The sequence below is a fragment of the Protopterus annectens genome, chromosome 3.part0 (assembly GCF_019279795.1).
Source record: "Protopterus annectens isolate FY-2018-M chromosome 3.part0, PAN1.0, whole genome shotgun sequence".
Classification (NCBI taxonomy): domain Eukaryota; kingdom Metazoa; phylum Chordata; order Ceratodontiformes; family Protopteridae; genus Protopterus; species Protopterus annectens.
In genome coordinates, this window is record NC_056731.1 from 29917569 (window position 1) to 29942623 (window position 25055).

At 37.8% G+C, this 25055-nt stretch overlaps 1 protein-coding gene across 1 annotated transcript in view; it reads right to left on the reverse strand.

Annotated features, from left to right (window-relative positions):
- ARMC3 (armadillo repeat containing 3) overlaps window positions 1-24353 on the reverse strand; it is a 926167-nt gene extending 901814 nt beyond the window's left edge. The window contains exon 1 of the mRNA XM_044064561.1: window positions 24240-24353. The gene's annotated coding sequence lies outside the window, so the exon portion shown is untranslated. The remainder of the gene's footprint in view (window positions 1-24239) is intronic.
- Window positions 24354-25055: the final 702 nt, after the last annotated feature.

The window sequence follows — 25055 nt, forward strand, 5'->3', positions numbered from 1 at the left end:
TGTAATCTGACATCTTTGACCTTCTCCACAACTGGAGCTACTTTGACTTCTGCTCTAAGTCAGAAGTCAAACAATTACATTCCTCTGCCTGCCCCAGAGTGCCCTAATCGCTAGGTGATCCTGGGCGAAGGTAATGGCCTTGTTATGCTTTCAGGTTTCATTCTTGGGGTCAAAACCAAGATTTCTCCACTCAAGGTGACCGTCAAACTGTTATATATAAATATACAGTTTACTATTAAAAGATGGAAAGTGGAATGTCCACAGATGGAAGCTCAAAACATGGATGTTCAAATTTCCATCTTGCCAAACATTCCTGTGTGTGAAAGTTTATATTAGCAAGTGCACAGTGCATTCACTGATATAAACATGAAGTACTGTACAGAGATCGCAGTACAGTGCGGTGTGAGAAATTCATCCCTTTCCTCAATGTAGTGCGATCCCGGAGTTGGAATATATAGTTAGCAGGGGAGGGGGCGCAGCTTCCACAGGGGGGATTGCCCCCCTGCAAAGACATGATGTTAGGTATAGGAGTTTCCTTTACCGGAGCTCCTATACGGACATCACGTAATCTGTTCAGAAACAATGTCGAATCTCCTGAATTCGTTCAGCTGATTCGACATTGTGCCATTTCGCACATTTTTACTTTTGGTTCATTATTTCGGCTTTCTGAATGTAAATAATTTTGAATTTCAACATTTTAATAGTAAACCTAAATATACACATATACACACACACACACACACATATGCATATATATATATATATATATATATATATATATATATATATATATATATATGTCTACCCACGGTAGTGGTGCTGCGGTAGTGTTGTCGCCTCACAGCAAGACGTTGTCCCATTCGATTCTCAGCTACAGCGTCTTCTGTGTAGAGGCATGCGTGAATGAGCGTGCCTTCGTTGAAGGTTGTGCATCAGGGCTGGTAACTCGGCATGTAAAAATCCACTACCAAACATTAGCGGACCGGAGTTCCGCTGTGACGACCCCTAACCGGGATAAGCAGAAAGACACAACAACAACATCACATAATCGAACACCCAAATATTCGACTTTCATATGGCCGAGACCATATGATCGAACATTTGAATGTTCAAAAAAAAAATAAACAAACAAAAAAAAAAACTAAACAGTGCTAGCAGGGGAGCAGACCCCTGCACCTCCCATGCTTTTTAAATATAACAACTCCGAGATCGCACTACATTGCAGTAAAGGGAAATCTTCCCTTTACGTGCTCTATGGAGATCCCCATTCAGACCATTCAAGCTTTTAAAAGTTTGACCTTCTGAAGGGGACAAACACACACACACATAAATATATATATATATATATATATATATATATATATATATATATATATATATATAAGTGTGTGTGTGTGTGCTGTGTGCCATCTGAGACACTTCATCTCCACCTTCTATGTCTTCTTCAACTAGTCACCCTTCATTGCCCAGGTTTCTATACCATACAGAAGTACTGGTCACACCACTATTTTGTAGACCTTACTTCTCAACTTTCTTGATAATCTTCTAACCCAGTCTACCCTGACACTCTGTGCCAGATAGTTGCAGCCCCACTAATTCTAAATTCGACTTAAATTTTAGCTTCTTCTGATTTCCCTCATTTGCTGCCATGACAACTATCACATCTGTACTCATTTTCTTCCCTTGTCTTTTCAGTTTTACATTACATCCCCCCATCACTTGCTGAAGTTATTGTTCAGAGTCTCCTTGGAATGCCTCATTGTCTGCATACAGCAGCTTTGTTGATCTGTCCCCTCCATCACTAGTAGGAAAAGCAGTGGACTTAGAGCTGAAACCTAATGAACCCACACTTCCACTGGGAACGTCTATGTGAGTCCAAACACTGTACTTTTGTCATCGGGTCATTGTACATAGCCTGCACTTATTTTACCAGCGTTTCTGGGACTGTGAACCATCACAAGGCTGCCCAAATCATCTCTCTTGGGACCTTGTCATATGCTTTCTTCAAGTCTAGAAATGCCAAACTAGAGACACTTTCCCCTCTCTAGTTTCTTCTCTACTATCTGGTTCTTTGAAAACATTGGGTCGGTTTTGCTGCATCTTGATCCATATCTGAAAAGATCATCTCCTATCTTACTTTCTAGTACTCTGCATACTTGTTTATCAGTTACCCTCTCTGGCACTTTCATGCAGTGCGATAAGAGACTGATACCTAAATACCACTCACAGTTGTGAATGTCATCTTTACTCCTGTATACCGGCACTAAAATGCTTATTTTCCAGTCATCTGGGATACCCCTTTCTTTTCATACTGCTAAGAGTAAGTAACCTCAGGAGCTACTTGACTCTCTGAAAAAAATTGAAAAAACATTTTTTTTTTTGGCAGAGGGCAAGCAACTTACCCCCTACATCACCTGCTGTTTATTTATACTAAATCTAAGATTGTGCTACAGTAGGAAAAGGACAAATTTCCAATCTCTACTGTACCACTGTCTTGCACATGAGAAGACAGGCACCTTGCGATCTTTTAATATTCAATCACTTTCGCCATTCTTTCTTCCATTTAAACAAGTAAATGTTCAAGCAGGTGCATGACACCCATATATACCTATATCTATTAATTGATATATATATATATATATATATATATATATATATATATATAGACAAATATAGATATAGATATATATAGAGATATGTATCTATGTCTATATAAATCAATATATCAAACTGCAAAAAGAGAAATGTATCAGGGCTTTGAAATGAAAATAGAAGCAATCAAGACAAATGAGAGAAGCACCCTGCAATGAGTAACCCAGAATTGCAACTTTCTGCAAATTTCGGCTCTTCTAACACAGCTAAATAATTCCACAGCAATAAAAAGTCCCACTCAGATCATGGTCAAATAGGGGTCTTAGGAAGAGTAATGACACACACACACACACACACACACACACACACACACACACACACACACACACACACACACACACACACACACACACACACACACACACAGCAGCCCCCCCAACCCCCCAACCCATCCCTCCCATAGCCATTCCAGTGTCTCATTACTTGGCCATTTCTCCCTAGTTACCATAAACATGTTCAAACCTGTCAGTGTGCATACTATTGTCTTCTTTACTTCTACATTGTTCACAGATATTTGGATTTAATTTAAAACTTTTATTTCAAACTTTATAACAAAAAACACTGATAGACATTTGCTAAACAAAACAATATAGTCTAACAATGAAAACAGACAGTATAACAGTAAACGTCTCTGCCCTTTAAACTCACATTCATTAAAATGGCATCAAAACCCTCTTTCAAAGAAAATGCATCTGGCCAGTGGCAGATAAAGTTTACCTTTCGGCTGAACTATAGGCCCCTTGCACACATTTTAGGAACATGCATATATGCATACATGCATGTGTTCTTTGATTCACCTTCCTGATTGTTTAAATTATATTCTCTGTATAATACAGCACCACTTGTTAAACAGTGTTTCAAATTTGTAATTTCGAACATTTTTACAGTAAGAAATGAAACAAAACGTATGAAGCAATAATGATAAAACTGCCCACTTCAGAACATTTCAACCATAAAAGGGCACTCAAACTTCTTTCATTACAATCCACCAATATCAGTCAACAAGCACAATCTCTGCAGAAGTGAATAATCTGAATAATTCCACATTAACGAGATCTGTAACTAATGAAGTGGTTGCTGCTGTATACACACACACACACACACATATATATATATATATATATATATATATAGGTTTACTATCAAATTTTCAGATGGCATTCAGTCGAAATGGGATAGTCAAAAGGCTATTTTCCAATTTCACAGAAGGCTGAACTGAAAATAGTCAACTCCACAACAGCAAATGCTAGTGTGCAATCGTTGTTGTGATGTCGATGTTCTGCTTGGAGATCGCAGTATATTGAGGCTCGTGAAATGTACCCATTTCCACACTGTAGTGTGATCTCAGAGTTTGTATATATAATTAGCAGGGGCTGTGGGGGACGGGTCTACCCCCGCAATATGTTCGTTGGAAATGCCTGGTAGGCAGGGTATGATGGGTAATGTCAAGTATGTCGAATGATGACATGTCGACATTACCGGTTTCATTCATTTGCGTGAACGATGTTTTTATTTTCGTTGTTATTGTTCACGGAAGTGATTATTTGACAGAATGCATTTCAAATATATGATAGTAAACCTACAGAAATATATATATATATATATATATATATATATATATCCACACATGGATCTACTTCAGTTGAGTTAACATAACATCAAAACTGAAAATATTGATACGAGAACATTGAATGTACAAAAGAACGATAGCTTACAAAAACAAAACTCATAAGACCAGAAAATACAGTCGCGAATGTTACACACTACTCCCAACATCCTATTTGCTCTTGTGAATATAAACAGAACAACAACTTCCTTATATTCCCAAAATAACAAATATCACCTGAAAAGTGTCAGTGCAGACTGCAAAACTAACTGTGAATTACAATGTAGTTTAAAGGGGCAGACATATATTTGTACAAACGTTTCCATATCATATCTTGAGAAGTGTTGCTATAGCTTTAATAAACCCATCCACCATAGTGTTATGCTGGTATGGAGTATGAAAAGATACAGTGAGAGTTTTATTTATAGTACTAATGCAGTCATGGAGCAAGTGTATATGGTTCAATCTTGTAAATTTTGTTTTTGTAAGCCATTGTTCTTGTGTACATTTGATGTTCTCATCTCAATGAGTTCAGTTTAAATATTATATTAACTCCATCAAATGAAGTAGACCCATATATACGTGTGTGTGTGTGTGTGTGTGTGTGTGTGTGTGTGTGTGTGTGTGTGTATATATATATATATATATATATATATATATATATGTGTGTGTATGAGAATAAGAAAACAGAAAAAACAATAACAATATAAAGTGATGAATATTTATACATTGTTTTTTTTTAGTATTCCAGAGTAGATGTTTTGTGGAAAAAGTGGAAATACAAAGAATTATATTACTGGCATGTTTATTTTTTAGATAATAGGATTGTGATGGCAGTACTGGCACTTAGCTTTGTCTTTTAGTGTTTTGTCAGTTTTGATCAGAATTGGGAATGAGGTTCCATTATACTGTAAGGATCCAAGAAGGCCTTGATGGTGAGACAACTGGCAAGGGACAGAAATTATTTTAAGATTAATAGTTCAAATAAAAGACAGCCAAGTAAGAGTAGTGTTTGTTGTTCAACTGTTAGCCATTTTTTCTTCATTGCGTGTTAGGCAGTGGTGCTTTCCTGTAGGTCAGAGGGTTATAAAGCAAAAGATCGAGTTGACAGGGTGGAAGAGTGTTTTCCTTTTTTTTCCTTAGAAGGCATGTCATGAAGTCTGTAACAGTGCATGTCGTGAATATTCACTCATGCAATATTTTCATTAATGAAATCTATAAATAAGAAATCAGATTCTCCAGGTTGCATTGCTACTGCACTACAAGAGACTTACTCTCTCTCTCTTTTAGTTCCATAACAAACCAGAGGATCTTAAATGAACAAATGCACATCTGGGGAGTTGTCTTCAAAGCAGTAAAGAGTTTAAATGCACAAAACTAGCTGCCGCAAGGAAACTAGACTTGGGAGGATTCTAGAAAATCTTCAAAAATGCGAGTTAACACTGGATAGCATAGCATAGCACTGAGACATTTACAGCATGTAAAAACAAAAACTGGTACACTGAATGTGTCAGGGAACACTAACACCTTGGATGAGCTACCACAAATTACAGCAGCAAGAGTAATAGTCTTTTTTTTTCATTTGGTCTTTTATATGCAGTCCATCCTCTAAGATAACTGGCATACATGCAGCCAATGAGTGAACCTTTTCATCTAAGAATCCATGCCATAAGCAATTGCATTATCATCACCAATGATTATGGCCAGTGCTATACCAGCTGAAAGGGGTGATATTCAATCAACTTTCATGTTGGTCAGCAGATGGTATGATCCATCACATCATAGCTTCACTCCTTGGCAGTGTGCATGTATATACAGCAGACCTGTGTAATGGGACACAGGTTTAAAATAAAGGATATATTCCAGAAAGCCATCTAGTGACCAAGTATGTGTCAAACTATACTCTCTTCAGGTAAATGATTCTACACCATAAATGCATGGTACACTTAACAGCAATATACCTTTATGCATTTCAGGTGACACTGGGTATCCCCTACAACCTGGATGAAGACACCTATGTACAATCTTCAGCTGACACTAGAGGATACATATAATTGTGCAAGTACAGTCTGAACAAGAAAGTGGCTAAAACTGTTTTGGTTACTGAACTCCCAACTCAGGTCACTATATGGATGTATTCTGTAAGCATGGTGATCAAGAACCATTTAATTGGGTACTAACAGTTCAAACACCACTAGTCATACTCAACTGCTGGTACACATCAAAGCTTAACATTTTCTTAGTGAGAGCAAGATCATTATTTGAGTGAAACCTCCAAGTGCTTTAATGGGGATTATTTCCTTTCCCAACTGCTTTGCAAATATGGAGTTTGTATATATTTAAGTCTAAGGTATATGGAACTTGCCCCCCCCCGGCAAAAACACTTATTTTAATGTTTGGAGACAAGTTGCAGAGAGAAATGTTTTTTGATCAACTATGATTGAGCAATGTTTTTACAAATAATTGCTCATCAGTTGCTCCTGGGGGAAGCCTGCAATATACACCCCCAGAAAATCAAATATGGTCACTGATGTATAGTCCTGCACAAAATAACAGTTTTCTTGTATAGGGGTAGTATGTCTATCCCAAGAACCCCAGATAACTAAGCAGAAGCAATGGGACATAACATCCAAAGTAATGAAGACGCAGATGAGGAAGAACATCAGTAAATGAGAGTATGGCACTAAAGGCACGTCCATGGTCAAGTGATCCTGCAGCATCAGGTGCAAGCCCATGTGCACTAACATGCAATAATGTTAAAGCTGTATACAGATAAAACATGATGTCCACAGTGATAATGTTGTCTTGTCAATATTGTAATATATGTAGTATATAGCTTTAAATGTTAATGGTTGCGTACAAGAAGCTACATGTAATGGGGTACACATTCTGGAGAGTTCAGTCTGAATACAGACATCATGGAGACTACTTACACATACACAGAGCTGTGTTGATTACTGATTCATATGGTATATGGTCTTAGAAGTGGAATTTTCAGGCAAAAATATGTTCAAGCTACAACCACAAGCAATTCTCTTGCTGCAAGAAAACTCAGCAGAAAACCAAAGCTTAATATCCAGAAATATGATATGTTCCTCAATGGAAGCAAAAATGGTTGAAAAGAACAGTACACCACATTCCACATTTCTTCATGTCACAGAGGAAGAAGCCCTAAAGATATTCGCCTCTTTCTTTTTATTAATGAAAATGAGAAGAAAGATAATCAAACAGCAATAACACAAAAGTTCAGGAATTACCATGAACCCAAAAGAAATCTGGCATTTGTTCAGGATTTATTCTGAACAATGTCACAAGGTCCCGCAGACACTACAGATCTCAGAAGGACCAATTTACTTATGTGGTTAATAGACAGACAAATAAGTGCTTGGCTGCTGCAGAATAATAAAAAAACTCAAAAGTAAAGATTTGCAGTCTTTCAGGGTGAGCTCAACAACAAAGTGTCCCAAAGTAAATGAATGATCCATAAAACAGATAAGTGGATGCTCAGAACTCCCATTCCAGACAAACAATGTTTATCAAAGTTTATGTATCTGTCCAGACACATATAACAACTGGAACAATCACAGAGATACCTTACTAAAAGGATATAAGGCCTAAACAACATATCCTACATAGACCAATTCAAAGTCCTGTCATCATTACTCAGTATCCTGCAGACTGCTAAGAGGTCATTTGTGTATGGCATGCAAGGTATCATCCGATCTAACACTGATGGATTTACTACACTTCAGCAAGTCCAGTGGCATCAGAAATACTTGGTCTATGAATCTAAACCTCGTCTGCAACATAAACAGAATTATTTAGGTGACATGTATATTTTGCAGAGGATACTGCTCCTCTGGAATAGACTCCCAATCCTCATTAAAGATTATCCCTGTCCATATTCAAGTGCAACTTGGATTTTTGGATGGGGAACAGAAAATTTACCCCAGGACTGCCCCCTGTATTACTATTGGGCAGAGGCAGCTCCTAAACGCTTTATCCCTTGCATGGATCAAATCAAATGATCTATGGTATGATCCCAGTTATTCTCATATAAAATTATCAACCATGGGATGTGTAAAGCCAATCTTTAACCAAATGGGATAGGTTAATTCATGCACAAAAATGGAAATTTGCTAGGCTTAAAACTGTCCAGAGGGACAGCTCAGCTAGTCCTTCCTTATGAACCTAGCAAGCTGATTCAAGCAGTCTCTTACCACAAACATATTCCAGAGGAAAAGAATACTTGATGTAGGTAAACAGATCAGATGCATTGACTAAAAACAGACCAATTTTGCAAAACAAAGCATCCAATGACCTTTCAAATTAAAACATATAGAAATCTAATAGGTGTCTCAAGAAACTCTTAAACCTTATCCAGACTATACTTTTTTTCAGTGTAGTTGATTGGGGGCCAGAGATGAAAAGAAAATCATGTAACAGAGTAATTTTTAAGTACTTTTCATGTAATAACCTTGTAAAAATTAAGCAAAAATTCACACAGAAGTTTACCTTGGGGTGGATTTCAAAAGGTTTGTAAAACACAATTGCCAAAGAAATACGTGTATTAATGCAGAAATAATGTGCACTGGCACAGCTAGCATGTATGCTACACAGAAGCTAAAAACACATTGCACAGTACTAAATGCATGCAGCCTTCAAGCTTTACACACATGCAAACTACTGCAGACAACAGTGTAGTGATGCATATTGTGCACATTAAATATGTACCTAAAGTAATGTAATTCAAAGTCAGACACACATATACTGTGTCTCCCCCATCTATGTTAAGGCAGCCACGGTGCAAACTTGGATGGGCTTCACAAAGCTGCACAACAGATTTGACCAAACTGATGATCCATTGGCCAAATGGGAAGTGACTTGTTTGTTTATTTACTTATGTATTTATTATACTTGTTCATAACCGTTTAAAATAATTTATTTTCTCTGCAATTGCTGGAGTTGGTTTATTGCTAGTGCTGCTGCTGTTTTGCAATATTTACTGGCAACCACCATTTCCCAAGTTACTTTATGAGAGTTAGGAACTTGACTGTATTGTGATACCAAGCTACTGAATTTTTTTTTTACTTAAAAAAACTGCAAGATGTAAACTGCTACACCATAAAGTTGCTTTAATGAAATAAAGGAACTTAGCTGTGTCCTAACAGAAATCCCATTTCCCAAGAGGTTTGCCATCTCTTGTGGGACCATGTGTTCCACCTGACTGGACTTCAAAGAACTGCACATCTGGTGTCTTGCTGTAACTATCTACTACTAGATGTGACCACATTGCCAGTCCCTTAACCACCACAGAAATTATTTCTTTATTGACTTGTTTGCTTTTTATGTATCTGTTATACTTTTAAAAATGCTTGAAGTACTGAGGCAAGTTAGCAATAAAGACTACCAATACAGCATACCAATAACATCCAGTATGTATCAGGCACAAAAGTATGGGACACACATACATAGTATGATGTGGAGCTAAGACTAATGAGGTATTGCATTTATATCTCACCAAGAACTAACAGACATAAAATCATTGCAGTATCAGGCAACAGACATACAGATACCCATTCCAGCAATCCAGTAATATACAACATATCAGGGTGTTACAACATATGCACACATCTGCAGGCATAAACAGACAGAAAATACTGTGCTTGTGTGCGGGGAGCTGAGGCATGTTGTCTACATACACATGCGCGCATGCATGCACGCGCACACACACACACACACACACACACATATATATATATATATATATACACATATGCGGAAATTTTTATGTATATATATATATATATATATATATATATATACACACACACACACACACACACACACACACACACACACACACACACACACATGCATACTCACACACTCACTCACACACAAACACACACATACATAAACAATGCAGAGCAGCTCTGACAAATGTTAAGCTAGGTCACATATACAAGATATTGACTGGAAAATGGAAGCTTTGGATCCAGATGTTTGAATGCATTGCACTGCATTATGAATAGAACTGTGGGGAGCACAAAAACACTGCAAAAGGTTTCTATGTATGACAGCCAAGGAAGTTGTAAAGATATACAATACCTTTAGTCTTAATGTGGAAAAGAAAGACAAATTAGCATTTATGAGAGGCAAACGTATATTGTGAAATAAATAAAAATCTTTAATTTGTAAACCATTTATTCTTAACAAAGAAATAAAAAGCACAGAAAACACCAGGTGCTTATGTGAATGAGTTAAAAAACAGACTGAAAGATTAACTTGAGTGACTTGCATGATTAATGGATAAGGAACTGTATTGTCTGCCACACTAAAAATTATCAAAATTCAGACTGTTGACAGAATCAGAACATATACTTGATAAACCACTGGATATGTGAAGAGCAAGTATAATTAAAGATATACAGTTATTTATTTAACATGTGATTACCAGGAAAGTTTGACTAGGACAGAGCCCATTTTTAGTGGAGGCCCGGGGAGAAATGCTCTAGACACATGTCTTAAGGTCTTAATGATGAATGGGAAATGTGTAAAATAAAGCTGTGACTGATAATGGTCTGAAGATGATGTACAGAACTAAAAAAGGGTATAGTAAACATAAAACTGAAGCTCTAAGAAGCCAGGAAAAGCAGACACACAGCTAAAAATAAAGAATTATGTACAGGGCATGAGGGTAGGGATTACACGCACAAGAAAAAAAAAGTGAAAATCATTTCATCAAACTTGCAGGATATGTGGCGGTAAAAATATTTTGCAAAGATATGCAAGAAATGACATAAATCTGTTTCACAAGATGTGAAAGAAAATATGAAATGGCTGTGGGGGTAGTAGAAATGCATAAAGATGGTGTAGTACAAATTACAGAAATCATTTTCAATACCTGTTGTCAGAAAGGTTTACGATTTCAATGCAAGAGCACCAATGTTAACCACTAGGCATGCAACTCTTGCAAAGGTGACCTGGTAGCACAATATGGTTAAGTGACTTGCTCAGATTCACAAAAAAGGGAAAAAACTGTGTAACTCAAATCCTGGACTGCGAGATGAAGTTTGGCAGCAGCTACAGCCTTGGTCTTCTGCAAAAAAAGATCACTAGATCTAAGCAATATTTTATTAGAATCTCCATATTCAGAGCACTTAAATTGGCAAGTACTGTGTGCAAATATGTATGCACCTGCAAGCTGACATATTCTGTGTATAATATGTCTGACTATGATTACTTATGAGTATAAGCATTGGGAATATACAATTATATTTCAAGTTGTTTCTCTGTAAAAAGCAATTAAACAGCCAAATGTATAAAATTACTTAACAGATAAGAAGTATGGCACCACAGTTTGCAATTGCACAGCCATTCATAAAGTTGTACAGGCACTACTAAAAACTACTACGAAAATGCAAAAAATATATACATAAATAAAACTTATTAGAAAGCTATATAATCTAAAAATATTTTACATAAATGTACTAATTTATTTACTGGCTTTGGGCTACTTATCTTAGGAATATCATCTCAAAATTTCTCCAGATGCAATGCCACCAATCATTGAATCAAGAAAACTATACATAGCTCTTAAGAGTGAGAAAACAGAGCAAGAACTGAAGGAAATAGAGAATCTTGGTTAGACTGTTAAACAACCTCAGTTAACTGAATGGATTAATTTATTGGATACAGTGCTGAAGCAAATAAGCTTAGGCTTTTGCAAATACTATCCCCGAGATCCAAACAGAAGGATTTAAAACAGTATATACTACAGACTGATGCAGATTTTGTTTCAACTATTCAGAGCACCCTATATTTTCTGTGCTAGCTATTAAACAAGGATGTTAGCAAATCAGTCTGACAGAGATCAGCTCATAGTTATGCGCTTTCATCTGTCCACTAGGTAGATGCAGATTTCTTAAAATGCATTTTGGTATTTCTTCAGCAACAGAAATATTTCAGAGAGCTCAGGCAGAAACAATAGTGTGTCTGGATGATGGAGTCAGTGAAATGGATGATTTGCTTATCTGGGGAACTACCAAACAATAGCATGGTGTAAACTTAAGAAATCTTTTGGCAGAAAGGTCTAAGTTCAGAAGACAAGTAATATTTTTAACTGGGGGTATGTGAATGGATAAACTGATTTTATGAAATATATGTTTGCATCAACCTAATTGACTGGCACAGTACATATGAAGAAACCAGAGGAAAACTCAGCTTTCATGAAATTTCTTAGAGTGATACAATATCTGTCAAAATTTACAAACAACTTATTAGATACTACAGTGGCACTAAGGAAATTGCTTGAACATGATGTAGACTGGTATGATCAACAGAGTAAGAAAGAAGCTTTAAGATTCTGAAAAGGTTTGACAGAGATATTCCTGCTCTAAAATTCTACCATTTTACATATCACAATGTACTTTAGACTGTGTGGCTCAAGAAGGGCTAGGGGTAGTACAGGTATCAGAAGGCATATCAATAGCATCTAGATAAACAGCTTTAAAAGAAACACAAAAATGTATGCACAAATGAAAAAGAAATGTTGGCAACTGTTATAGCTACCAAAGGTTTCATACCTATAGTTAAAGCAAAACACTATTAGAATTAGAACACAAGCCACTGCAAAGCATCAGCTAGATTGCAGAGAATGCTGTTAAACTAAAAAAAAATATATCTGAAGATTTACTATAAGATAGGGAAACAAATGCATAGTTAATACACTCTTCAGAACTTAAAAAAAGAAAGAAAAACTGGTATCTGTAAGTTATTTGGGTTATATTTTACCAGATATCCCGAATGAACTGAAGAAGTATACCACAGAAAATAAGAAAATGGTGTTATTAAAAGAAGTCAAAATGAATGGTTGGACAAATCCAAAAACATCAGTCTACAAAAACATTCAAACATATTATCCACACAGAGGTAATATTTTCATACATGCATGGCCTGATATTTAAATCAGATAACATGACAATTCAAAGACAAGTGAGATATTCACTGCTAGAAACAATGCACACATTATACTTATTATTACTATTAAGAATAAGGAAAGAACAAATGATATATGTTACTGCCCAAAATGTCTAGCAGAGATTTGAGATCTGTAATGCTTACCACAACCAAAATGCAAAAGATGAACTGATTTCTCATGACATAGTGCATCTTTCCTGTAATAAAGCAGGCCTGGATTTGCTACAGTATGAAGGGAATGAGTAGCTACTATCTAAATTCCAATGATCATAGAGTTATAAGATAATACAAATGCCAATGTCATAAACATTTTTAAGAGCATATTTTCAAGGTAAAGTATACCTATTTTTTTTCAGACAAAGGATCCTTAATCTGTGAAAAGATCATCAGAAATTTTGGAGAGCAATTGAAATTAAGATATATCTGTTTATCGCGTGTTACCCATACAATCAAAAATCTAATGAACACATGTTATACCTTACCTGAAGAAGATTGCTACCTGTTCATTTTGCAGTTTAGAATTCACTATTCTAGGAAGAAGATGTATCCCCACCACAACGGCTTATGAAAAGGAGCTGAAACACTACACGGATTGCTACAATTTATTTGTTGGTACCACAAAATCAAAGTAATGAACTAGACCTACTAAGGAAAAAAATCAAACATGACAGAAATTATATTGGCATAGCAGTACAAAGACTAACTGTTTTAAAGGAAGAGAACAGAATAAGGATTCAAGTTCAGAAAAGTGTACAGAATGGTTAAATACAAGCAGCAGTGGTTGGCAAAGCATCAGTATCAATGTTGTATTATTAAAAGATTCAGATTTTTAAATATAGAAAAAAATCACAGACATCTCTACAAGAAGCAAAGTTAGGAACCTTAAAAAGTCATTTTGTGTAAGAAAACATAAAGTTTCAAGCAGTTTACATGTCACTGCCTTCTCAAAGTATGAACATTTGGGATGTTATCTCTGAAGTTTAAAACCAGGAAGTGTCAGGCAGCATTAATATTAATACTCTAATTCAAGGGAAGGAAGATTTATAGCATGAGTTTACATTTAGGCAATACAATCAGAGAATTCTCCAGATAACCATTATAAATATCACTGACACTCAAACGTATGACAACCACATAAAAAGACTCAGAAACAGTTAGACTGTAGACAGTGTAAAATGACTGTGCACTCAACTATGTGCATGTGTGTGTGTGTTTGGAGGGCACATGATTGAAACTGTTCACAACAAATTCAGTTAATCATAGTCTCCTGCAAGCTCTGATAAGCCAAATAAATGACTCAGCGATATGCGAAACACCATCAAGCCCTGACATCTGCTATAATTTACTGCTTGCAAATGTAAGTGAATTCTGACTTCCAAGCTCCAACTTTGATCTGACGGGTCAGCATTGATCTTGTGCTGCTTTTCTGTCAACCAATGAAGCACATCCAGAGTCAATTATGTACTGTATTTTAATACACTAGTACCACTCATCATAGATTCAGTTTCTGGCATGGCAGCCTTCGTGTTGGCTAGTTTCTCTTGACATCTAATCTTTTCCAAATCACTCTTCAGTCCTCTGTAGCTCTGTACATTTATCTGGTAACAATAAACTACCACAGACTCAAAAAAAGTCAAATGTGTATTAAAGAAGCACCTCAGAAGCCAGTATTAACATCTGTCTTGCAGAGCTATTTTTTTTCTCCACTGAGCTGAGACATGCAACCTTTGATCTCCCCATTAAGCTAAGGGAGGGTGTACACATAACCTCAAGAAGTTCTCAGTCTGTCACACATGCATCCATTTGCTGCACGTGTGCTCATTCTGTCACACATGCAGCGAATGTATCTGGTCATAAATCAGAAATGAAATCTGTTGACAACCATATTATCAAAACCGACTTGGTGGCCTGACTAGCTTACTGAATACGCACAATCATTAATCCTGTAGCCCATGACTGGAAAACACACAACTCTCTGTTACAGTCTCCACAACACAGTGTTTGTATCTATATTTATCAGTATGTCTATATCTATCTGTCTCTTTATCTCTATATACATATACTTATAAATATTTATATAGAAAGAGAGATTTGCACCACAAGAATATAGCCATACTACTGTCCCTCACATCTTCTGCACATGCACAAAATAGACAAACACAGACCGACACATCACATATTTACCTAATAAAGCAAAGTAGTTGACATCTATAGCATATGCACCACACAACAACTGGCTACACATTCATAGATGTGAACACTTACAAAACAATGAATACACACTGAAAACTGGGGTAAGTTACATGAAAAGAAAGAAAGAAAAAAATCAGTACCTCAGTACTTAAAATAGCTTACACAACCCCAGTACTGAAGTACCTTAAACATATTCTGAATGTGGGAGGCAAGCATCCCCCCAAAATTATATAACCAACTCTGATATTGTACTTATTTTATTGTAAATGCTGCTCGGAAGAATGGAATACACCAACAACTGGTCTGTTGTACGTGTCCAAGTTAACAGAAATTTTCAATGAATTTGCACTTGACTAGTGTGTGTGTGTGTGTGTGTGTGTGTGTGTATGTGTGTGTGTGTGTGTGTGTGTGTGTGTGTGTGTGTGTGCAGTCAACAACATTGCCTACTTAATAAGCAGCTTGTGACATTTTCCCTTGAAACTACCTTCCTCGACCTATACTACTCATCTAATCAGCGTATCCTATAACTAAAAAGATCATCTCTACTTGACTCTAAGTAGACTATTCTCTATCTGTTAAACCTAGCACTTGCTCCTACAGTACTTATTACCTTGATACGGCACTCTTATAGATAGCACCCCAAAAAGGCAACCCCCCATTTCTCGGTCACCCACATGCCCCGGAATCTTTTTTAAAGTTTTTTGTCTATCCTTCTAGCATGTCGAGGGATCAGTTGCTAGTGTCATCTCCTGCTCAGCTGGTGAACCTGGGAATATTGAGGCAATGTTACAATTGCCTCATGTACACAGACAACCCTCTCCTCCTCCCACAAAACACAAATACATGCGAGAGATGCAACTATACGGCCAAACTGGAGGCTGAGCTCTCTCAACATAGGACTGGCAAGACCAGTCAGGAGGGGAAGGTTACCACACACACTATAGACCCAGTCTCACATAGTACCATTACAACCTCAAATCATACACATAAACACACAAAGACATACTCGGAGGCTCTGATCAAAAATCTACCAAAACAGCAGAGGCCACCAAAGCAGACACCCAAAAAACCACCACCTCAGAACACAACACCTGCAACACATAGACCTCACAGTCAGAGTGTCAAACAGTCACAGCCCTTAAGGCCAAACACAATGCCAGACACACTAGTCATTGGTGACTCCATAGTCAGACACACTGATGTCCCGCTCACCAGACTGAGTAAGGAGAAGGTCACAGTAAGCTGTCTGTCGGGCGCTAGAATCCGCCACATAACGCAAGCACTCAGGTCTCTCAACAGCAGGTACAAATATGACTCAGTCATTGTCCACGCTGGTGTAAACGACCTGAGACGTACCTCCTTGGACTACATGAAAAGAGACATTGAGGAGCTCTCTGATTATGTAGCCCAGGCAGGTATGACCCTGACCTTGAGCAGTATCCTACCTTCACCAAGAATGATGCCACAATACAGAGATAAGATGATCAGCTTTAACAATTGGCTTAAACACTGGTGTCATTCAAAGGGGATCCAGTATCTGCCTGCCTGGGATGACATGCTGGACAAGCCACGCTGCTTCGCAAGGGACGGCTTGCACCTGTCACCCCTGGGATTCCGGATATTGGCAAAGGCTCTTGCCACCCCCATAGTGCCTTTTTAGGCAAGGCTCAAATTCTAAACCTACCACCCTAGAACACAAAAAGGAAATAAACTAAGGGTAATGCTGCTCAATGCCAGAAGTCTAAATCTCAAAATGCACGACTCGAGGCCCTTCTCAGTATGGAGAACATCGATGTCTGTGCTGTGACAGAAACCTGGTTCAAGGCTCCTGAGAGCACCCCAGCACTATCAGGTTTTACCTCATATCATGCGTTCCGCCCCAAAATCAGGAAAATACCAAGAAAGGAGGGGTATCCATATTCATCAAGGACACCCACACCTCAAGACTGGTGGCAACGCATGATGCATCGGAGACCATCCAGGTGCAATTAACCGTAGGCAAGACTGCTCTGCAAATAGTAGCATGTTACAGGCCACCCTCACAAACTCAGGAACCTCACATGGCCTTCCTGAAAACACTAGAGGGGATAAATGTATCACCAAACACCATCATACTAGGTGACTTCAATTACCCAAATATAGACTGGGAACACTACTCAAGCCCAAACACCCTAGCCCAAAAGTTCCTGGAATTCATAAACTCAAATGCCATGGAACAACTAGTCACCATTCCCACAAGAGGAGATAACATACTCGATCTCATCATCACGAACATGGGAGCACAATGTTCAACACCGGAAGTATACCCCTCACTGGTGAGATCAGATCACAAACTAATCTCGCTGGAGGTCCTCATCCCACCCCCACCTGAAATAAAAAAGACCACAGTAAAAAACTTCCCAAAAGCCGACTTCACACTTCTAAAGACTAGTGTGGTCTCCTTTAAGGCCCCCGAGCCGGCGGAAAACAGTACTCAAGCCGCTGAATCACTTACAAATGCCTTCTACCAGCACCTGCAGGACTGCATGGATAAGGCAATCCCAAGCAAAACAAAGACTCTTTGTACCAAAGGCAAGCGTCCAGTCTGGTGGACCCCAGCCATAAACAAACTCTACAACAAAAGGAGGAAGCTACTACAAGATAGAGCAAAATCCTTAAAAGGTAAGACACCCTTGATCACTATAAGTAAAAAACTAAGAGCTCTCATAAAATCATCCAAAGCAAATTTCGAGAGAAAAATAGCTAAAGACTCAAAAGACAATCATAAGGCCTTCTTTAGCTATGTTAGAAACCTAGGAGGAAACTCCCAGATATGCTCAGAACTAGTTCAAAATGATGTGAAGATTACTGATCCCACAGACATTGCCAACATACTGGCTGACAGGTTCAGTGCAAACTTCTCACCCCCTCCCCAAAAGGAGAGATATCTATAACAAATGATTGCAGCCCCCAAACATCTCCAGCGCCCAAGTGAGAACTGCTCTCCAAAGCAAAAAACACAGCATCCATGGGACCTGATGGTGTCCCCGGCTGTGTGCTCCACGAACTCAGTGAGGAATTAAACCCACAGCTAGGACAGCTGTTTAATCAAAGTCTTACCTCTGGATACGTACCCAGGGATTGGCGCACTGCAACTGTGGTCCCACTTCACAAAGGCGGTGCCTCCACCGACCCTGGTAATTACCGCCCATTAGCTTGACAAGCCTTATCTGCAAAGCCATGGAGAGGATCATAATGGACCTCATAAATAAAGACATTGGGAATTTGCAGACTTTGGATCCAACCCAGTTTGGCTTTGTCAAAGGCAGATCATGCCTTTTAAACTTGGTTGACTTTTGAAACAGTCACCAAAGCCATTGATGAGGAAAGGCAGTCCATACAGCCTACCTCGATCTGGCTAAGGCCTTGATACAATACCCCACTCGGGTATCATTGAAAAACTCATCAGCTTAAATGTTAACCCATACATCACAAGATGGGTTGCAAACTGGCTGAGTGACAGAACCCACAGGGTCAGAGTTGCTGGCGCCATGTCAGACTCAAAGCCTGTCACAAGTGGTGTCCCACAGGGCTCAGTCCTGGGCCCACTCTTGTTTGGCATCTACTTTTCTGAAGTACAAGCAAACACAGGAGGGTTATGGCTGACAAAGTTTGCAGATGACTGCAAACTGGGCCATAGTAGAAAACACATCTGACACAGATATCCTTCAGAAGGGTCTCACAGAAACGGATAACTGGTGCCAGAGCCACGGCCTAAAGTTAAATGCCAAAAATGCATAGTCATACCCTTCGGGAAAAACAAGGTTACCCTAGCTACCAAATAGGAGGCAATCCACTGAGCACAGAAGAAGTTATCAGGGACCTGGGGACCCAGGTTGATAGTAGTCTGTCATTCGACACCCATGTAGCTAAAGTAGTTAGGAAGACCTTCTACATTGCCCACCTTATCATGAAGGGATTCTCATCTAGATCAAGGGAGGTTATAGTCTCCCTTTACTCATCACTCATCAGACCAATGATTGAGTACAATGCCCCATTTGGAATGTATCTGACCCGACACTTGCAGCAGCTGGAGAGGCCACAAAAGTTCCTCACCAAAAGGATAAAGGGTCTCAAAATCTATCCTATGCTGCCCGACTGAAAGAACTCCAGCTCTATTCAGTCGCACCGCTTGCTCAGAGGTGACCTTTGCCTAACATACAAGGCCATGTCAAACCCAGATTTGATGAATATGCTTCACCTCAAAAATCTAGATCCATCAGAGCCACAAGGGCGGAGACTTAAACCTCGACACGGCTATTAATAGGACGTGCTGGAGGGATAGATTCATCACCCAAAGACTCCCTATGCTGTGGAACAGAATCCCGGTACATGTGAGGCAGAGCACCTCGCTGGCCTTGTTCAAGAGAAATCTTGACCAATGGATGGGAGATCGCAGATATACCCCAGGGATTACCTCAGTGTCACTGCTCGACAGAGGCACAGCAAAATAATGGGTATAGTTCCCCATACTAAAGGGGTGGCGTAAGCCACAAAACAATGGGCTAGGCTTGTAAATGCCCTCGGGCAGATAGCCTAGTATGAACCTATGAACCTATGAACCTATGTTGGCACTTGACAACTCATCCTTCACTATTTTGGATGACATTCACGTAGTCAGACAGTGGTACTCTTCCACCCTAAAAAAACACAATGATGTCCACTCAGAATTTTGTCTCCTGTGATTCCTAATAGCAGTTCTCAGTTACCTGCAATCTCTGCAGACTCCTGATAAAACAGACAGATCACACAGGCAGGTCTGTAATCAGCCACAACCTTAGGTGCACTCATTTGTCAACAAATGTTGATAAAATGCAGTTTGCAAACTCCATAATTGATCTTCTGGTAAACTAAGCAAATTAGTTTTTTTTCTGTTCTCTTTCAAAAAGAAATGTACAGTCTTCTAAATAAACTATATTAAAAGAAATGTGATACAACAAAAGTAAATAAGACGTATTACTGCGTAGTTAAATTAATAACATATAAAGTCTGAACACAAAAACATACAGCAATAAGAAAATGGAAGGGAAGAAATAAAATGCCATCACATAAGTGTCAAATAAAGAAAACTATAAAACAATAAAGACAATAATTGCCACTGTTATAAGAATATAGAAGAAGGAATACATCAACAAAAATACTTAGAAAGATAGACATGGTAAAAGCAATGCACAGTATCAGAAAAGACCAGGATACATTATACGTTACTGCAAATAATAGATTAAAGACATCAGCACAGGCAGCAAAACTTAGGACATATACAGATAAATATAAAGAAAAGTACAAAATGAGAAATTCATTGATGGTCCAAAAAAGGTTTAAAGAGAAATAGGAAACAATGCAAAATTAATAGAAACACCACCAAAAAGAAGAAATAGACACATTTTAGAGAAATATTTATGAAGATCCTATGGAATATAACAAAGATGGTGAAAAAAAGAAGAATTAACAGAAATAGTAAGGAGTTCAAATTTAGAGGATATGAAATGGGATGAAGTAATGGTCAGAGAAACTGAAACAAAATTCAGAAAGGTTCCTAAATGGAGAACCCTAGGACCAGATGCAGTACCTAACTTCTGGCTAAAACTATTAACATCTTTACACAAAGATTTAGCTCTGAGAAAGAATTACTTATATTTGCATCCTGAACAGACACCAACCTGGAAGTTGTAAGCCATACTAAAATATATACATCAATAACTTGCTTTCCAAGAATGTACAGATTATATACTGGAACTGATGCAGACAGAGTTTATAATTATTTAGAAAAAACTTAATCATGGCAACAGAACAAAAAGGTAAGAAAAGAAAGTCATGTGAAACAAAGGATCATGTATTGTTAAATAAAGCAGTAATAGAGAAGAATAAAAATTGGAATAATTTAAGTATGGCATGGATAGATTACAAAAAAGAATCTGACAGAATTCCATATTGATCAGTTACATTACAGTTACCATGAAACAGTGGCAAGCTACTTTGCAATTAGGCCCTGACAAAGGGCAAATTATTATCCCAGGGATAAAAATACAAAGAGGGAATATTCCAGGGTGATTCTTTCTCATCACAGTTGTTTAGTCTTGTCCTTAAACCATTAAGCTGTTTATTTAACACATTAGCAATTTGGCTCCCAGAAATCAACCTTGCTTAAAGACTTATCATCTACTTTTTGTGGTTGACTTAAAGACTATAGTTCATCACATGAGGAGTTGAAAGCACAACTGCAAGTGGTTCAAACTTTCTCATATGGTCTTGAGAAATGCACAAAAGCATCAATTAAAGCAGGAAAGTTGCAGTACACCGAAAATATCAACCTGGGACAGGAATATGATATAAAGGACCTTGAGCAGTAAGGAGTATATAAGTACTTGGGAACTGATGATGGATTAGCAATAAAACATAAACACATGTGAATAATACTCAAAAAGCAATTCTTCAGAAGACTCAAACTAATACTGAAAACAGCTTTGACATCAAGGAATAAAGTCCAAGCTATAAATCAATTTGCTCTTCCTGTTCTAACTTACCGTTTTGGTGTGACTGTAAAAAAGAAAAGGAAACAGCCACATGCTTTGTTGCTGAGTGTGATACACTCATAGCAGAGGGCCTGTATACTGTAAGGCACAATAATGTGGCAAGACTATTGCATTGGGGGCTGTGCAAACATTACAATATAGAAGTAGCTGAGAAGCATTGGAAATATAAACCACAAAACATTTCATAGAATGATGAAGTGTACAACATGTGGTATCATCCATTACTGGCAGTTCAAAAAATAGATACGAGAACACCAGATATAGTAGTCCATGAAAAAAGGCAATATTGCCACTAATCATTAAAATTCCTTGACCTAGTGATTAGTGTCTCACATACAGAGAGAGACACGCAACCTCATAAAATATCAGGATTTCCAGGCAGAAATGAGAGCAATTTGGAAGAAAGATACCCAGGCAGTTCCAGTAGTAGTAAGAGCAATGGGTCTAATAAAAAAGACTTTACAGTCATATTTAGATATACTACTAATACATGTAACTCCATGTCAGTCATATTTAGATATACTACTAATACATGTAACTCCATGTGAACTGCAAAAGGAGCCATTTCTGGGCACATTGCAGGTGCTGCAAAGAGCTCTTCTGTCTAAAATCTAAGACTGAACCAATACTAATTTCATGAACTAAAATTATAGCCTTACTTAGGAATATTCCCATTCCTGTCATGGTATTAGAAACCATAAGATTTGGAGAAATTAAACTGGCAGGTCTGTAATCAGGCATAGTCTTCATTATATTCATTTGTCAACAAATGTTGATAAACTGTAGCTTGCAAAATTCATAGCTAATCGTCTAGTTAACTAGCCAAATAAGTGTATGTCTGCCCTCTTTCAAAAAGCATTGCAAGTCTCTTCTATGTAAAAACTCTATTTTCCTTGCTAGGACCACCATTTACATAAATACCAATGCACTTCTTTACAAATGGCTGTTTTTCAAACTGCACTAAGCCGTTATTCAATCCTTAAGTTCATTAATAAGATTCCACAACAATATTATTCAGCAAGCTTATGATGACCAAATAAAATGTTTGTGTGTGTGTGTGTGTGTTTGTGCGTGTGGTTTGTTTCTTTCATATTACAGGCAAAACAATGCCTAGGACACCAAACTTCCAGAATGGTGCAAAAGGTACAATCACCCTCAAACTGTACCGCCTTTCTCGAGGACAGCTAGGCCAATCAGTCCCGAGATAAATTTGAGGGCACCCATCTAGTCATCGATGTTCTGTTGCTGTGACTTCTTTCACCCAAGTGTACTGCCAAAGTGCCAATGCAAAAACTGAAACCTTGGGCTTACAGTAGTGCTCGTAAGCATGTTGCATTCCAAAAGGAAAACATAAAATTGCGCAAACAGCGTATCTAAAACGCAGCATTATATTTTACATTTTCTGTAACCCTTATTCACAAGGAAAAATACATTTTACGTAGACATTTCACTTACACGAAAAAAAAAATCACACCTCTCGCCACTCCTAACCTTCACATGTAAAATTTCAATGCATGCATCTGCAGGGTGAATTTGTAAACTGTATAGTTAGTGAACATTTCATTCATAATCAACAGAGCAGTCGTAATTAAGAGGTTCAGGAAAGTTAAGCATAGCTCTCAATAGTCCGTGATTTAGAAGAACGTATTTTGATTTTTGCCTCAGATTTTTCCTCTAACTTGTGATGTTCTGGCAAAGTATTGAAGATTACAGTAATTTAGTAATTTTAATCATTAGGATTCTTGACTTCTTATCATTCAGAAAATGCATGTTTGTGAAAATCCTGCAATCTCTGTCTATATCCGTGACTCCTGAGCTGAAATGTTCAGCGGTATTTTCTGCAGGACATATTTTACACCCCGTGTAAATGTAACCTGAAATTGTTCCATTTAAAATGGGAATATATATTTGAGCAGTGGTAATGTGATGACAACTCAACAGAATAATCCATGAGAAACAATTCAACAGAATAATCCATGAGAAACAAGCCTGTCATGTTCTTCTAAATAATCAATACACCTAACATTTGCGCTGACGTTCATATTCCACTATTTCGCATAAAGTTTCCATAGAAATGCACTACCTACCTTTCCAAAAAAAAAAACTCAATTAAACTTAACCAAGAGTCACTGCAATAAACAACGTGAACAACAAACTGTTAAACTGTGCAGCTGAAACAAGTTTGCAACAGGGGATATTCTCAAGTATTTACCGTATACAGATGCGTCACTTACTTTTGTTACTTCACCAGCTTGTACAAAACATAAAAAACATGAGCATCCGTTTGTTACATCGGTTGCCGGGAGACCAGCGCAGACACCCGGAAGAAAGGCGTACGTTTTGAAGAACGAGGTGGCATACAAGCCTGAAATGAACCCAGGGGTATTCATATCACGTGACCACGTCACTGTAGTATTTGTTTATTCATGTTGCGCGTATGCTACGTCCACTTTCACAAGATTTGGAAGCAAGAGCGCTTCTTAGCTGTCCTTAATATTTGCCCTGTTCCTCGTAAAATATTGCCTTTTCTGGTTATTCACTGAGGATTACTGTCAGTCAGAAAATAAATACCTCTCAATTGTCTCCGATTTTCCAATACGTCCCAGTTTTTGACTGAAATTTTAGCCCTATCCCTCTTAATCCCTCCTAAAACTGGACATTTGGAGAAAAGGGGAGAATCACACTTAATAAATGATGACTGTTAATAGAGTTACAGACTTTTTTTTACATAATAAAGTGTATATTAATTCACATTCTCTTATTCTGTTAATATCTCAGGTTAATAGTACTAATATTTTAAAAGTGATTGGCTGAGAGCTATTGCCAGGCTCCTGAGTTTCTTACTTATTGTTAAAAAAATGTGTGTTGATACAAAACGTGTTGTTCTACTACTTTTTTAAGTGAATTAGAGTAATATTTAAAAGACCAAGTGAAAGGTGTAATCCAAAGCAGCGAAGAGCAGCAAGAAACAGCGATAAGCCAGAGGTAATCTCCACAAAAAGTTTATTCAAACACACAACATAAACCTCGTCCAAGTCCTTCTCTCAAGC